This window comes from Lynx canadensis, chromosome X, assembly GCF_007474595.2.
Source record: "Lynx canadensis isolate LIC74 chromosome X, mLynCan4.pri.v2, whole genome shotgun sequence".
Lineage (NCBI taxonomy): Eukaryota > Metazoa > Chordata > Mammalia > Carnivora > Felidae > Lynx > Lynx canadensis.
Window position 1 is genome coordinate 55,242,276 of NC_044321.2, and position 16,840 is coordinate 55,259,115.

At 38.8% G+C, this 16,840-nt stretch overlaps 1 protein-coding gene and 1 pseudogene across 1 annotated transcript in view; both read left to right on the forward strand.

Moving 5' to 3' along the window:
* LOC116737888 (ectodysplasin-A-like) overlaps positions 1-16,840 on the forward strand; it is a 287,027-nt gene that overhangs the window by 59,989 nt on the left and 210,198 nt on the right. The gene's annotated exons all lie outside the window — the stretch shown is intronic.
* Positions 499-1,035, forward strand: LOC115507504 (annotated as a pseudogene).

Below are 16,840 nucleotides of genomic sequence, written 5' to 3' on the forward strand. Positions count from 1 at the left end.
GCATGGGGCTCCGCACTGGGCTTGGAGTATGCTTAAGATTCTCTCCCTCTGCTGCACCCCTGCCCCCACACACGTGCAAATGCACTCGTGTTCTCCTATAAGTAAATAAAAATAATAATAAACCCAATGCATGTTAACATAAACATTTTAATGAACAAAAACTATAATGTCTTCTGCTTCATCAAGAGAATTCTTTTTTTTTAATATTTTAACGTATATTTATTGATATTTTGAAAGAGAGAGAGAAAACGTGAGTGCGAATGGGGGGAGGGACAGAGAAAGGAGAGAGAGAATTCCAAGTAGGTTCCCTGTGCTGTCAATAGCAAAGCCCAACATGGGGCTGGAGCCCACCAACTGTGAGATCATGGATGACCTGAGCTAAAATCAAGTTAGTGGTCCAACCAACTGAGCCATGCAGGCGCCCCATCATCAAAAGCATCCTTAAGTGAACTTTTTTTGGCTTTCGGCTTGGAGGAGGCGACGGTGCAACAGTCTTCGGTGGTCCCGAATCCGGGTTCATTCGACACCAACCGCCTCCACCATGCTGCCTAAGTTCTACCCCAAAGAGACCAAAGTCATATACCTGAGGTGCACCAGTGACAAAGTCGGTGCCAAGTCTTCCCTGGCCCCGAAAGTCAGCCCACTGGGTCTGTCTCCAAAAAAGGTTGGTGATGACATCGCCAACCGGTGATTGGAAGGGTCTGAGGATTACGGTGAAACTGACCACTCAGAACAGGCCCAGATTGAAGTGGTACCTTCTGCCTCTGCCGTGATTATCAAAGCCGTCAAGGAACCACCAACAGGCAGAAGGAAGCAGAAAAACATTAAGAACAGTGGAAATATCACTTTTGATGAGACTGTCAACATTGCCCGACAGATGCGGCACTGATCCGATTGTTAGCCAGGGAACTCTCGGGAATCATTAAAGAGATTCTGGCCACTGCCCAGTCTGTGGGCTGCAATGTTGATGGCCGCCACCCTCATGACATCATAGATGACATCAATAGTAGTGCAGTGGAATGCCCAGCTAGTTAAGCACTGCAAAAGAAAATACTTTAATAAAGGATCCTTTGACAACGAAACCAAACCAAAGAGCATCCTTAAGTGAGATGGTATTTATTTTGCCCCAAGTGCATTGTGGTAAAGAATATAATGGCCAGTAGTATAGTTTGGTGCCCCACCTTCATCCATGACATGGTGCCAGCAGTTTTACTCATTACTGCTTTTATTTTAAGCAACAGTTTTATTAAGATATAATTCACATACCATACACTTCACCCATGTAAAGTATACAGTGAGTTTTAATATATTCACAGAATTGTGCAGTCATCACCAAAATCAATTTTAGAGTCACCAAAAAGCCCCATATAGATATAACGTATATATAACTAATCACTCCCATTTCCCTCTAATCTTCCTCTCCTCCAGCCTCCAAAAACCATTAGTGTACTTTCTGTCTCTATAGTTTGGACTTTTCTGGACATTGCATGTAAATCGAATCATATAATTTTTTTTATTATTTTCTTTTTCACTTACCATACTATTTAAAGGTCCATCCATGTTGCAATCAGTATTTTATTGTTTTTGTGGTGAAAGAATATTCCATTGCACGGATTCTATATTTTGTTTATTGATCCATCAGTGAATGGATGTTTGAGTTGTTTCCACTTTGGGCAATTATGAATAATGCTGCTATGAACAACTGTGTACATGTTTTTGTGTGGACATTTGTTTTCAGTTCTCTTATATACCTAGGAATGGAATTTCTGAGTCCTATGCTAACTCTATGTTTAACATTTTGAGGAACTGCCAGACTGTTTTCCAAAATGACTGCATCATTTTACATTCCCACATACAAGGGTTCCAATTTTTCCCACATTTTCTCCAATACTTGTTATTATCTGTCTTTTTTATTAAATCCATCCCAATGAAGTGGCATTTCAATTGTGATTAAAGAAATTTTTTTTAATCTTTATTTATTTTTGAGACAGAGACAGAGCACAAACCGGGGAGGGGCAGAGAGAGAAGGAGACACAGAATCTGAAGCAGCCTCCAGGCTCTGAGCTGTCAGCACAGAGCCTGACACATTGCTTGAACTCACAAGCTATGAGATCATGACCTGAGCCAAAATCGGATGCTTATCCGACTGAGCCACCCAGGTGCCCCTCAATTGTGATTTTTATTTGTATTTCCCTAAAGACTGATGATGTTAAGCATCTTTTTATGTGCTTACTGGCTAATTGTATATCTGTTTTGGGGAAATGTCTGTGCATATTCTTTGCCTATTTTTTAATTGAGCTATTAATATTTTTTAAATTTTTTAAATATTTATTTTTGAGAGAGAGAGAGAGAGACAGAGCATGCGTAGGGTAGGGGGCAAAGAGAGATGGAAACACAGAATTCAAAGCAGGCTCCATGCTCTGAGCTGTCAGCACAGAGCCCGATATGGGGCTTGAACCCACAAGCCATGAGATCATGACCTGAGCCAAAGTCTGATGCCCAACTGACTGAGCCACCCAGGCCACCCAAGCTATCTATCTTTTTATTGTTGAGTAGTAAGAGTTATTTATATAATCTGGATAAGAGTCCCTTATATATCTGTGACCCCAATTCTGTGAGTTATTTCACTTTCTTAATGGTGTCCTTTGTAGCATAAAAGTTTTAATTTGGGGGCACCTGGGTGGCTCAGCTGGTAAAGCATCCAACTCTTGATTTTGGCTCAGGTCATGATCTTGGTTCATGGGATCAAGCCCTGCTTCAGGCCTTCTGCTGTCAGCGCAGAGCCTACTTTGGATTCTCTCTCCCTCTCTTTCTCTACCCCTCCCCTGTTCATGCTCTCTCCCTCTCAAAATAAATATTTTTAAAAGGTTTTAATTTTGATAATGTCCAATTTATTAATTTTTTTCTTTTGCTGCTGTGCTTTTGGTGTCATTTTTAAGAAACTATTGCCTAACATGGGTTCACAAGGATTTTTACTCCAGTGTTTTCTCCTAAGGGTTTTATAGTTTTAGCTCTTACATTGAGGTCTGTTATCCATTTTCCATTAATATTTTTGTATGGTATGAATAAGGGATCCCATTTCATTCGTTTGCATGCAGGTGTACACTTGTCCCAGCACCGTTGTTAAAGACTATTATTTTCCCCCATTGAATTGCATGGTCTTGGCATGTTAGTGGAAATCAATTGATTTTAAATGTAAGGGTTTAGTTTTGGACTCTCAACTGTACCCCATTAATCTGTATGTCTATCCTTCGACCAGTTCCATTGTTAAATATGTCTATCCTTATGCCAGTACCATACTGTCTTGATTACTTTGTAGCTTTGTAGTAAGTTTTTATTGTTTTTTAAATTAAATTAAATTTATTTTAATCTAATTTTAATTTTTTTTTATTTTTTATTTTTTTAATATGAAATTTATTGTCAAATTGGTTTCCATACAACACCCAGTGCTCATCCCAACAGGTGCCCTCCTCAATACCCATCACCCACCCACCCCTCCCTCCCACCCCCCATCAACCCTCAGTTTATTCTCATTTTTTTTTAATTAAAAAAAATTTTTTTTAGGGTTTATTCATTTTTTAGAGACAGAGCATGAGTGGGGGAGGGGTAGAGAGAGAGGGAGACACAGAATCCGAAGCAGGCTCCAGGCTCTGAGCTGTCAGCAGAGAGCCTGATGCGGGGCTTGAACCCACGAACTGTGAGATCATGACCTGAGCTAAAGTCACACGCTCAGTTGACTGAGCCACCCAGGTGCCCCTGTTCAGTTTTTAAGAGTCTCTTATGGTTTGGCTCCCTCCCTCTCTAACTTTTTTTTTCCTTCCCCTCCCCCATGGTCTTCTGTTAAGTTTCTCAGGATCCACATAAGAGTGAAAACATATGGTATCTGTCTTTCTCTGTATGACTTATTTTTGAGACAGAGAGAGATAGAGCATGAACGGGGGAGGGTCAGAGAGAGGGAGATAGAATCCAAAGCAGCCTCCAGGCTCTGAGCTGTCAGAACAGAGCCCGACGTGGGACTCAAACTCACGACTGTGAGATCATGACCTGAGCCAAAGTTGGATGCTCAATCGACTGAGCCACCCAGGCGCTCCAATTTAATTTTAATTTATCCATCTATTTTGAGAGAGAGAGAGAGCTCCTGCAAGCAGAGGTGGGGCAGAGAGAGAGAGAGACAGAGAGAGAGAGAGAGAGAGAGAGAGAGAGAGAGAGAAAAGGAATGAATGAATGAATGAATCCCAAGCAGGCTCCACTCAGCCAGCTCTGAGCCCGAGGTGCGGCTACAACAAACGGTGAGATCATGACCTGAGCCAAAATCAAGAGTCACATGCTTAACTGACTGAGCATCCCAGGTTCCCCTGGGTTTTTAAATCAGGAAATGTGAGTTCTCTAACTTTATTTTTCAAAATTGCTGTACCCCTTGGATTTCCATATGAATTTTCAGATCAGCTTCACAATTTCTGCAAAGATTCTGACTGGGATTTTGATAGGGATTATGTTGAATCTATAGATCAAGTTGGGAAATGTTGCCATTTCTTTAAAAAATGTTTTATTTTTTCAACGTTTATTTATTTTTGGGACAGAGAGAGACAGAGCATGAACGGGGGAGGGGCAGAGAGAGAGGGAGACACAGAATCGGAAACAGGCTCCAGGCTCCGAGCCATCAGCCCAGAGCCCGACGCGGGGCTCGAACTCACGGACCGCGAGATCATGACCTGGCTGAAGTCGGACGCTTAACCGACTGCGCCACCCAGGCGCCCCAAAAAATGTTTTATTTTTGAAAGAGAATGTATGTGAGAGTGGGGGAGGGGCAGAGAAAGAGGGGGACAGAGGATCTGAAGTGGGCCTTACGCTGGCAGCAGAGAGCCTCTTGTGTGTGACCTCATGAATGGTGAGATCATGACCTGAGCCAAAGGCTAGAGGCTCAACCAACTGAGCCATCCAGGAGTCCCGGAAATGTTATCATCTTAACAGTATTAGGTCTTCTACTCTGTGAACACAGAGGTCTTCATTACTTTCTTTCAACAATTTTGTAGTTTTTGGCATAAGTTTTGCACATCTTTTGTCAAATTTATTTTTCTTTCTTTTTTTAATGTTTATTTATTTTTGAGGGAGAGTGACAGAGCATGAACAGGAAGGAGACACAGAATCCAAAGCAGGCCCCAGACTCTGAGCTGTCAGCCCAGAGCCCGACGTGGGGCTCGAACCCACCAATTGTGAGATCATGCCCTGAGCCAAAGTTGGACACTCAACCAACTGAACCACCCAGGCACCCCTGTCAAATTTATTTCTAAGTTTATTTTATTTTATTTTATTTTATTTTATTTTATTTTATTTTATTTTATGTGTAGCTTTATTATAATTGGCATATAAAATTATGTACATTTAATGTGTACAAATGATGACTTTATATACATATATTTCAAAATACCACAATAAGGTTAGTTAACACCTATATCACCTTATATAGTTACCTTCTTTTTGGTGTGTGTGGTGAGAATTTACAAGATTTACTCTCTTGGCAACTTTCAAGTATACAATACAGTATTTTTAACTATAGTCACCATCCTACATTCAGTCCCCAAAACTTATTCATCTTTTAACTGGATGTTTGTATCCCCCCCACAATTCCCCTGGCACTGGCAACCACCAATCAAGTCTCTTTCTCTAGGAGTTGAGGGTTTTTTTTAGATTCCACATATAAGTGAGTTCATACAGTATTTATCTTCCTCTGTCTGACTTATTTCATTTAGCATGATGCCCTTCAGGTTCATCCATTTTCTCAGGATTTCCTTCTTTTCGTGACTGAATAACAACATTCTATTATATGTATAGAATGTTCTGTATAATATTATACACACACACCACATTTTCATTGTCCATTCATCCTTTGAAGGACATTTAAGCTGTTTTTATGTCTTGACTCTTGTAAATAATGCTGTTGTGAATGTGGGGGTTGCACATCTCTTCATGATGGTGATTTTATTTCCTGTAAATATATACTCAGAGCAGGATTGCTGAATCACATGATCTATTTTTTTTTAACTTTTTCTTTTAATTCCAGCTAGATAATATACAGTGTTATATTAGTTTCAGGTGTAGAATATAGTGATTCAACACTTCCATACATCACCCAGTGCTCATCACAAGTGCACTCCTTAATCCCCATCACCCATTTCACCCTTCCCCCCACCTACCTCCATTCTGGTAACCATCTGTTTGTTCTCTATAGTGAAAAGTCTGTTTCTTGGTTTGCCCCTCTCTTTTATTTTTCCCTTTGCTCATTTGTTTCTTAAGTTCCACATATGAGTGGAATCATATATTGTCTTTCTCTGACTTACTTCACTTAGCATTATACTCTCTAGCTCCATCCATGTCATTTCAATTGGCAAGATTTTATTCTTTTTTATGACTGAGTTAGCATTCTATTATGTGTGTGTATGTATGTGTACGTATGTATGTACACAAACACACACACACACACACACACACACACACACACACACACCATGTCTTCTTTATCCATTCATCAATCAGTATATACTTGGTTGCTACTATATCTTGGCTATTGTAAGTAATGCTCCTATAAACATAGGGTGCATGTATTCCTTTGAATTAATATTTTTGTATTATTTGGTTGAATAACCAGTAGTGCAATTCCTGGATCATAGGGTAGTTCTATTTTTCACTTTTTGAGGAATCTCCATTCTGTTTTTCACTGTGGCTGCACCAGTTTGCATTCCCACCAACAGTGCAAGAAGATACCCCTTTCGCCACATCCTTGCCAACACCTGTTGTTTCTTGTGTTGTTGATTTTAGCCATTCTGACAGGTGTGAGGTGATACCTCATTGTAGTTTCGATCTGCATTTCCCTGATGATAGTGATAATGAGCATCTTTTCATGTGTCTGTTGGCCATTTGGATGTCTTCTCTGGAGAAATCTGTGTTCATGTCTTCTGCCCATTTTTTAATTGGATTATTTGCTTTTTGGGTATTAAGTTGTATATGTTCTTTATATAATTTAGATATGAGCCCTTTATCAGATATATCATTTGTAAATATTTTCTCCCATTCAGTAGCTTGCCTTTTAGTTTTGTTGATTAATTCCTTCACTGTGCAGAAGGTTTTTATTTTGATGTAGTCCCAATGGTTTATTTTTGCTCAGGAGCCATATCTAGAAGAAAGTTGCCACAGTCAATGTCAAAGAAGTTACTCTTCAAGGATTTTTATGGTTTTAGCTCTCACATTTAGGTCTTTAATCCGTTTTGTATTTATTTTTGACGTGATATAAGAAAGTGGATCAGTTTAATTCTTTTGCATATTGCTGTTCAGTTTCCCAACTCCATTTGTTGAAGAGACTTTTTTTTCCATTGGATATTCTTTCCTGTTTTGTCAAAGATTAATTAACCATGTAATTGGGCATTTGCTTCTGGGTTTTCAGTTTTGTTCTATTGACCTATATGTCTGTTTTTGTGCCAGTACCATACTGTTTTTTATTACTACAGTTTTGTAATATAATTTGAGGTCCAGAATTGTGATGCCTGCAAGTTTGCTTTTCTTTTTCAAGATTCAGGGCTATTTGGCTATTTGGGGGTCTTTTGTGGTTCCATACAGATTTTTGGATTGTTTCTTCCATTTTTTAAAAATTTAATTTTTTTTTAAGTTAAAAATGCTGTTGACATTTTGATAGGGATTGCATTGAATGTGTAGATTTCTTTGTGTAGTATAGATAAAAGTATTTGTTCTTCCTCACATGGTAATTCTATTTTTAATTCCTTGAGGAACTTCTGTATTGTTTGCAACAGTGGCTATACTAATTTACATTCCCAACAACAGTGCACAAGGGCTTCCTTTTTTCTATGTCCTCACCAGCTCTTACCATTATCTTTTTTTAATAATTTTTAAAATGTTTTTATTTATTTTTGAGAGAGAGACAGAGCATGAGCAGGGGAGGGGCAGAGAGAGAGGGAGACAGAATCTGAAGCAGGCTCCAGGCTCAGCATTGTCAGCACAGAGCCCGACACAGGGCTCGAACTCACCGACTGTGAGATCATGACCTGAGCTGAAGTCTGATGCTTACCCGACTGAGCCACCCAGGTGCTATACCCCCCCTTCTCCTGTTATCTTTTTGATAATAGTCATTCTAGCAGATGTGAAGTAGCATCTCATTATAGTTTTGATTTGCATTTCCCTGATGATTAATGATGTTGAATACCTATTCATGTACCTGTTAGCCATTTGTATACCATCTTTGTAAGAATATCTATTAGGTCTTTTGCCCATTTTTAAATTGGATTATTGTGTACATTTTGGTTTTGATGGTATTGTAAGTGGTATAATTTTTAAATTTCATTCCTAGTTGTTTATTACAAGTATAGATATACAACTAATTTTGTATATTCATCTTTCATCTTGTAAACTTGCCACATTCATTTATTCTAGTAGTTTTTTGTGGATTCCTTGGCATTTTCGTTATTTACCATCATGTCATCTGCAGGTAGAGATAGTTTTTTTTTAAAATGTATATTTATTTTTGAGAGAGAGAGAGAGAGAGAGAGAGACAGTGTGAGAGGTGGAGGGACAGAGAGAGAGGGAGACCCACAATCCAAAGCAGGCTCCAGGCTCTGAGCTGTCAGCACAGAGCCCAACATGGGGCTCTAACCCACAAATCTGTGAGATCATGACCTGAGCTGAAGTCCAATGCTGAACTGACTGACCCACCCAGGTTCCCTGAGATAGTTTTACTTCTTTTCCAGTCTGGATGTCTTTTTTTTAAATTGCTTTATTTCATAAACAGAATCTCTACCACAGTAGTGAGTAGAAATGGTGAGAGCAGACAACCTTGGCTTGTTCCTGTCGTTCATCATTGAGTATTACATTAACTTAACTCTAGGTCTTTCCCAAGTATCCTTTATCCAGTTGAGGAAGTTCTCTGACATTCCTAATTGGTTGAGTGTTTTTATCACAAAAGGGTGTTGAATTTTGTCAATATGTTTTTATGGCTTTTTAAATATTCATATGTTTTTTTCCTTTATTCTATATATATGGTGTATTTCGTTAACTGATTTTCTGATGTTAACCCTTTTATTCCTGGGATAAGTCCCACTTGGTCATGGTGTAAAATCCTTTCTATACATTTCTGGATTCAGTTTGGTAGTATTTTGTTGGGGATTTTATGTCTATATTCCTGAGATACTGGTCTATAGCTTTCTCATGATATCTTTGTCTGGTTTATCAGGGTTACACTGACCTCATAGAGTAAGTGGGGAAGTGTTTCTTGCCTTCTGTTTCACCAAGTGTTTGTGAAGGATGGGTGTTAATTGTTCTTTGAATGTTTATTAGAATTTACCAATAAAGCTGTCTGAGCCTAAGCTTTTCTTTGTGGGCTCTTTTTTAATTATTAATTTAATCTATTTACTTGCTATAGTTCTATGCAGATATTCAATTTATTTTTCAATCACTTTTGGACATTTGTGTCTTTCTAGGGATTTGGCTATTTCAACTCAGTTATCTAATTTGTATACATACAGTTGCTATGTATTTTTTATATCTGGACAGTCACTAGAAATGTCCTCTCATTCCCAATTTTAGTAATTTGATCCTTTTTTTTTTTTTGCTATATCAGCCTAGCATTTGTCAAGTTTATTGATCTTTTCAAGGAATATAAATGGCCTTTTGATAAAGGAAGCAACAAATTGAAAATTAGAAGGCAGCTAAGTAACCACTATATAATGGTCTCACTGGTAGTGTGTTCTTGGCTACATGTTTCTTTTCTTTTCTTTTTTTTTAATTTTCTTTTTAATTTTTTAAAATTTACATCCAAAGTAGTTAGCATATAGTGCAACAATGATTTCAGGAGTAGATTCCTTAGTGCCCTTTACCCATTTAGCCCATCCCCCCTCCCACAACCCCTGCAGTAACCATATTTGTTCTCCATATTTATGAGTGTCTTCTGTTTTGTCCCCCTCCCTATTTTTATATTATTTTTGTTTCCCTCTTGGCTACATGTTTCTTAACATCTTGGAGCCTCAGTTGCTTCATTTATAAAATGGGGCAATGAGGCTTGCCTCACAGATTTGACTATAAGATTAAATGAAATAACATGTAAAATTGCTAGTACAATACTTATTCATGGTAGTCTTTCAACAATGTCTCATACACTTTTTTTCTATACCATTATGCTGACCCTTGTTTAACTGCATTACTCTCTGGTTACTAGTCTAATAAACATTAGAAACGATTTTTTCTAATAATGTCTAAAAATATTTTTTTCTGCATTGTCTGCTTACCATAAAACCAAGTTGACATTCATTTTCATGAAGACCTTGGGACACACCAATTTCTTAATGTAATCAGGTGAAGAAATAATGATAGTTTAATGTAGGTGACTCTAAAAGCACAAATGAGATCCTATATAATAAATAACTAGGCTCTGTATTATTTTCATCTTTTTCTCATTTCAGTAGTAATTGCATTTTCCTATCAAATATCCATAGAGATGGGGTGCCTGGGTGGTTTACTTGGTCGTTTAAGCATCCGACTTCAGCTCAGGTCATGGTCTCATGGTTCATGGGTTCCAGCCCTGCTTTGGACTCTGTTCTGACATCTCAGAGCCTGGAGCTTGCTTCAGATAATGTGTCTCCCTCTGTCACTGCTCCTCCCCTGCTCAGGCTCTGTCTCTCTTAAAAATAAATAAGCATTAAAAAATATATATCCGTAGAGATTATATCTCTCTTCTTGAAGGGGAGCACCATCTCTAAGATAACTTGAGCATTTCTGAGAGATAATTATGACCTTTTAATGAACCTCATGATAATTTAGTACTATTATAAAAGTTATCGAAACTCCCTTTAAATTGTGGTATATAAGTTATTTAAGTAAAGAAAGGGACCTCTGGGGGAGTGGGGGAGAAAGATACCTCTGATCCAGTTTTACTTTTTATTAAAAGTGTCTACCTCCTTTTATTAGAATTTGTGTTGTCTCTTTCCTGAGTATCTTTTGGCCTAATTTCCATAGTTGTGTATCCTCATTGCTTGCTAGTAACTTGGGAAAACATTTTTCTAATAAACTTTGAGTCAATGAAGAGCGACTCCTTTTTACAAATAGATATTGAAAGTTATTGTCACAATTATGAACTCAGTGTTTGGTACAGATGTTTTACATTCTTCTGAAATGAGGAGCATTTGATAATGCCTCACTTCATATGTGTCTGGCTAGCTGTGGTAACATGTATCTCATGAGCACTATCACTGGCTTTACCCTGTGGATGATCAACATAGCTGGAAAATTTGAATTGCAGAGTAGGGTTATGGCTAAGTTATGACTGGATTTCTGTGGCCCACCCCGACACATGCAGAACATAAAATGGATGAGGTTTTTAGGGAGATAGTGGGGTTCATGGGGTCTGGAGCCAACAGCCAAGAAAGAATTCTTGAAGACGTCTTTGGTGCAAAAAGGTGACTTTATTAAAGCATGGGGACAGGACTCATGAGCAGGAAGAGCTTCCCCCGGATCACGAGGAGAGACTGGTTTTATACTATGGAATTGGCGGAGATAAAGTCCAGGGGAAGTTTCCAGTGAGATTTTCATATGCTGAAGAAGACTCACAGAATACTGGAGGCCTAGTTATTGTCAAGCTAAGGTTGTTTTTCCTTCTAGCAAAGCATTAGCATTAAGACATTAGGGAGTTCCTGGAGAAACATTTTGCCCTGCCAGCCTCAAGTATTTGTCAATGGGCTGCAGGTTATAAGGAAATTTATTTCTATCTGCCATTTCCTTCTGCCTCTGTTCCCCACATCACTATGGAGGGGTGATGGAGACTTAGGTCTTGCATGGTAATGATCTCTATGAGTTAACCATTTGTTTCCCCCTTTCCTTTGTTCTTGGGCAGCCAGAAGTGTGGAGGAGTATCACACATATCCCACCTGGGTCAGGGGGATGTTTGCATCCTGTCAGCTTGCCTTATGCTCCCTCATCAAAAATGATCATGATTCTAGTGTTGATGATAGGAAAGCATTCCATCCCCTCCGGGCCCATATCTGTAGAGTTCCCAGGGGTGACTTCTTATCTCAATAGATCCCTAACCCCCCCTCTGGGATACAGACAGTGATGACTCCTGAATGGATGAGAATACCTTCCCAAGAGACCTCCCTTTTAGACAACTCATGTACTTTACTAGCAATATGATCTTAGGAAAAATTTTCGACTTCTCTGAGCTTCAATTTTCATATGTATAAAATGCATATGAAATATAATAACAAGGTGGTTGTGAAGTTTTAATAAGATGTATGTAAAGTACTTACCATAGTGCCAAGCTATTTGTAAGGAATCTTTATCAAAGTAACTTACCTCCTAAGACCCACCTGGATGTAGCAACAGGCTCAATAAAGCTTTCTCAGACTACATTTAAATTTTTGGATTTTAGACTATTTGATCTTAAATCTGGTATAAATTTTTTGTAAATTTATGCAAGCTAATTTGCTAGTGGTAACAAACCATGCTTGTTTACCCTGTCCTGTTATTGTAACTAGCTCCTCTATTGATGGTCTTTTTATTTTGGTTTCTGCCCAGCCTGTGACTATGCTAATTAATATACTGTCACCAGCTTTTATAATCCTGCTATGTTCCAGATAATGCCACTTACATATCAAGAGGATCAGGCCTCCAGCTCAACCAGGCCAAAAGTATCTTACCAATAAAAGTAGATCCTGTTGAGTGGCACATTATTGTGGTAGCAGGAAATGAATCTCAGTAGATGAAGAGATTCTTGCATTATAAAAGGCTTACATCTACTTTGGTGTTATTACCAGAGTATGTTTCTGGACCCCATAGGCTTTTATAATTAGAAGATACTTTAAAGATTATCTTCTCCCATTCAGTAATGATATCAGACATATATTGAGTTTTTATTGTATGCAAGACACAGTGATAAATACCCACGTGCATCATTTAATTTAATTCTCCCTACCTGCAGAAGTTTCCTATTGTTATCTGAAATTTCATAAATGAGGAAATAAATCAGAGAGTTTAACTTGCCCAGGTTTACATAGTTAAGAAGTAAGATTCAGGTTTCACACCCAAGTCTGGTTGCAGAACTGCATTCCTCAATACACTATATAGTTACTCTCCCGTGCTGCAAGTATCCCTTCTAGAGTATTCCTGCAAGATTATTCTGTGTTCTGCTTGAATATCTTCATGGATGGTCTGTTGACTATTCTCCTGAGGCAGCTCTTTCCATTATTTGATAAATTTAGTGGCTAGTGGGAAAAACGTTGAGCTAAAGTCTGATTCTTTGTAATAACAAAATCATGGACTATTAGAGTAGGAGGGACTAGAAGATTGTCTTATCCATTCTCTTCATTTTACAGATGAGAAATTTCAACCTTAATGGTGGCAGGTGGACAAGATCTCACAGGACTTCCAGAAATTTTGTCCCCTGGAGCCTGACAGAGTAACTCAGTTCTCTATTCTTCAGATCAGTACTTTTAATGTTTAAGATAGCTTTTATTTTCTCTTAATTTTACATTTATGCCAAACATCCCCAGTTTTTTCATTCCTTCTTTATAAAAGTGATTTGCAGGATTTTTATTATTCTGGAAACCATACTTGGAACCTACCCTCGGTTGTTTATTTCCTCCTTAAAAATGGGGCATACAGGGGCGCCTGGGTGGCGCAGTCGGTTAAGCGTCCGACTTCAGCCAGGTCACGATCTCGCGGTCCGTGAGTTCGAGCCCCGCGTCAGGCTCAGGGCTGATGGCTCAGAGCGTGGAGCCTGTTTCCGATTCTGTGTCTCCCTCTCTCTCTGCCCCTCCCCCGTTCATGCTCTGTCTCTCTCTGTCCCAAAAATAAATAAATGTTCAAAAAAAAGAAAATTTAAAAAAAAATGGAGCATACAGAACTGAACCTCATACCTTAGAGATTATTTGTCCAGCTTAGAGTACCGTGGAATTGTACCTTCCTTTAATTCAGTCAGTAGAATTCTACTTGTATAGACTAAGATTACTGTACACTTTTCTTTCCAACGGCTGTTGTATAAATTGTGGCTAGATCAAAGGAATCATTTCTGAGGCAAGAGACATTTCTGAAATCATAGTTCTGAAGCTCTCATTCAAGAATTCTTTTTTTTCAGCACTGAATGTCTGCATGCTGGTTCTATCAGTAACCTATTTGCTTAGAGACTGATGTAGTGGAAAGATGAAATGGCATTTGTAATTGTGTATTGGATATTTTATATTTACATACATACATTTGAGTGATTAATTTATATGCACCAACATTTTCCACATCTGCTGTTCAAATCTTATCTAGAAAGACTAGCTTATAGAGCGCTGGCTTCAAATGAAATTGTGAAGCTAATTCTTACCTGAAGCCGAAGTGAGGAAAGGCTTTTTTCCCCAAACAAAACCAAGGATACTCCTAAATTAAATGAAAATGAATTAAATGGAAATCAGGAGTTTATTCCCTCCTCAGCTTTGTTCTCTTTGCCCCCCAGGAAGAAGGAAGAGGGTAGCATAGCCTGTGGGAGAAGACTGCTGGAGTGAGAGGAGCCCACCTACAACTAACCTGTTAGTTAGATACCTGACAGTATCATTAAAAGAAAAAGGAACTATAGGGGCGCCTGGGTGACTCAGTTGGTTGAGTGTCCGACTCTTGACTTCGGTTGACTTCTGCGCTGACAGTGCAGAGCCTGCTTGGGATTCTGTCTCCCTCTCTCTCTTCCCCTCCCTCGCTTGCTCTCTCTCTCTCATAATAAAGAAAAAAGAAAAAAAAAGAAAAATTGTAGAACAAAGAGAGGATCAGTTTTTATCATATTTTTACTTGTCTTTGTTATGAAGTTTTTGGAGTGACAGTGGGGTTCATGGGGTCCAGACCTGAAGGCCAAGAAAGAATTCTTGAAGACGTCTTTGGTGCAAAAAGGTGATTTTATTAAAGCATGAGGACAGGACTCTTGGGCAGGAAGAGCTTCCCCCGTACCATGAAGAGAGACTGGTTTTATACTATGGAGTTGGGGAGGTAAAGTCCAGGGGAAGTTTCCAGTGAGATTTTCATATGCTATAGAAGACTCACAGGATACTGGAGGCCTAGCTATTGTCAAGCTAAGGTGGTTTTCCCTCTAGCAAAGCATTAGCATTAAGACAGTAGGGAGTTCCTAGAGAAACATTTTACTCTGCCAGCCTTAAGTGTTTGTCAATGGGCTCCAGGTAATAAGGAAATTTCTTTCTTTCTGCCATTTCCTTCTGCCTTGGTTCCCCACATCACTATGGAGAGGTGATGGAAACTCAGGTCCTGCAAGATAATGATCTCTATCAATTAACCATTTGTTTTTCCCCTTTTCTTTGTTCTTGGGCATCCAGGAGTGTGGAGGAATATCACACAAATGGGGGGGGGGGCGGGGGGGGGCTGGGGAGGAAGGGGGACGTTTGCTGCTTGTCAGCTTGCCTTATGCTCTCTCATCACTTGAATTATCCAGGACAGATTTTGAAGAATAGGAGGGAAGCACTAAGGATTGAGCCTCCCTTTACCCCACTTTAGATGATATCAGAATTATTTTGTTACATTAATGTTTTAACACTTAAATGTTTACTTATTGTACTATATAGAAGAACTGTCATTTGGAAATATTTAAGGTTTTATTGCTTTTGAAAAACCTCAGCTTCCATGACTACACTTTTTTGTACCTCAATTTCCTTATCTATAAAATGAGGATAAGAGTACTTAGAATGCTCCCTAGCTTCCCAGTCCCCTCATACAGAAATTTCACTGTCTTTCCACTTAACTTTTATACTGCTTTAAACCACTTCTAGTAGCTCACATAAAATTGTGTAAATTGTGGTTACATGTATTATGTTGTATATCTCCTACTAAATTACAGTTTCTTGAGGTCAGGAATTAGTTGAGTTTTGATCTTTTTACCTTCATAGTTTCTGGTTTAGTACTTATATATTAAATACACTTGAACATTTATTGTAATAATTTTAGGTGCCTTCTTCATTTTTTAAAAAAAAAATTTTTTTCAACGTTTATTTATTTTTGGGACAGAGAGAGACAGAGCATGAACGGGGGAGGGGCAGAGAGAGAGGGAGACACAGAATCGGAAACAGGCTCCAGGCTCTGAGCCATGAGCCCAGAGCCTGACGCGGGGCTCGAACTCACGGACTGTGAGATCATGACCTGGCTGAAGTCGGACGCTCAACCGACTGCGCCACCCAGGCGCCCCTAGGTGCCTTCTTTAAATCATGATTTTTGTCTCATCTTCTAATAAAATAGCAGGAATTTATTTAGGCATATGGAGCAGCATGAACAAGAAGTAAGTAGAAAAAAAGGGAAAACCGAGAACAAAATAAATATACTTGACATAAGAGAAGAACCAAGTTAGGAAGCACACAAGGAATGAAAAATGTGTATGGTTTAAATTTTAAGCAGGAAAGCATCAATGACTGTCTTTAAGTTTGAGGGAGAGGAGTAAGTCACATTACTCTTAGTGATAAGTGAAAATCAACTTGATTAGACATGGTCACAGTGTTGGAGAGGAGCAAAATTACAAGATATGGGGCAGTGAGATAGATGTCCATCACCAGTGTGAGAGAACACTCAAGTCATAGTTCTTTGTATCTCTAATAGTTAATTAGTAATAGTTCTCAACTGCTTTGAGTATGCAGAAATCTAAGAAAGCAAGTGCTTTGGAATCCAACAGACTGCCTTTGGAGTTGAGGGAGATAAAGACAAGAGGAAGTTTCCAAAGGGATTTTCATATGTTAAAGAAGACCCACCGGATACTGGAGGCCTAGCTATTGTCAAACTAAGGTTATTTTTCCCTCTGGCAAAGCATTAACATTAAGACCCC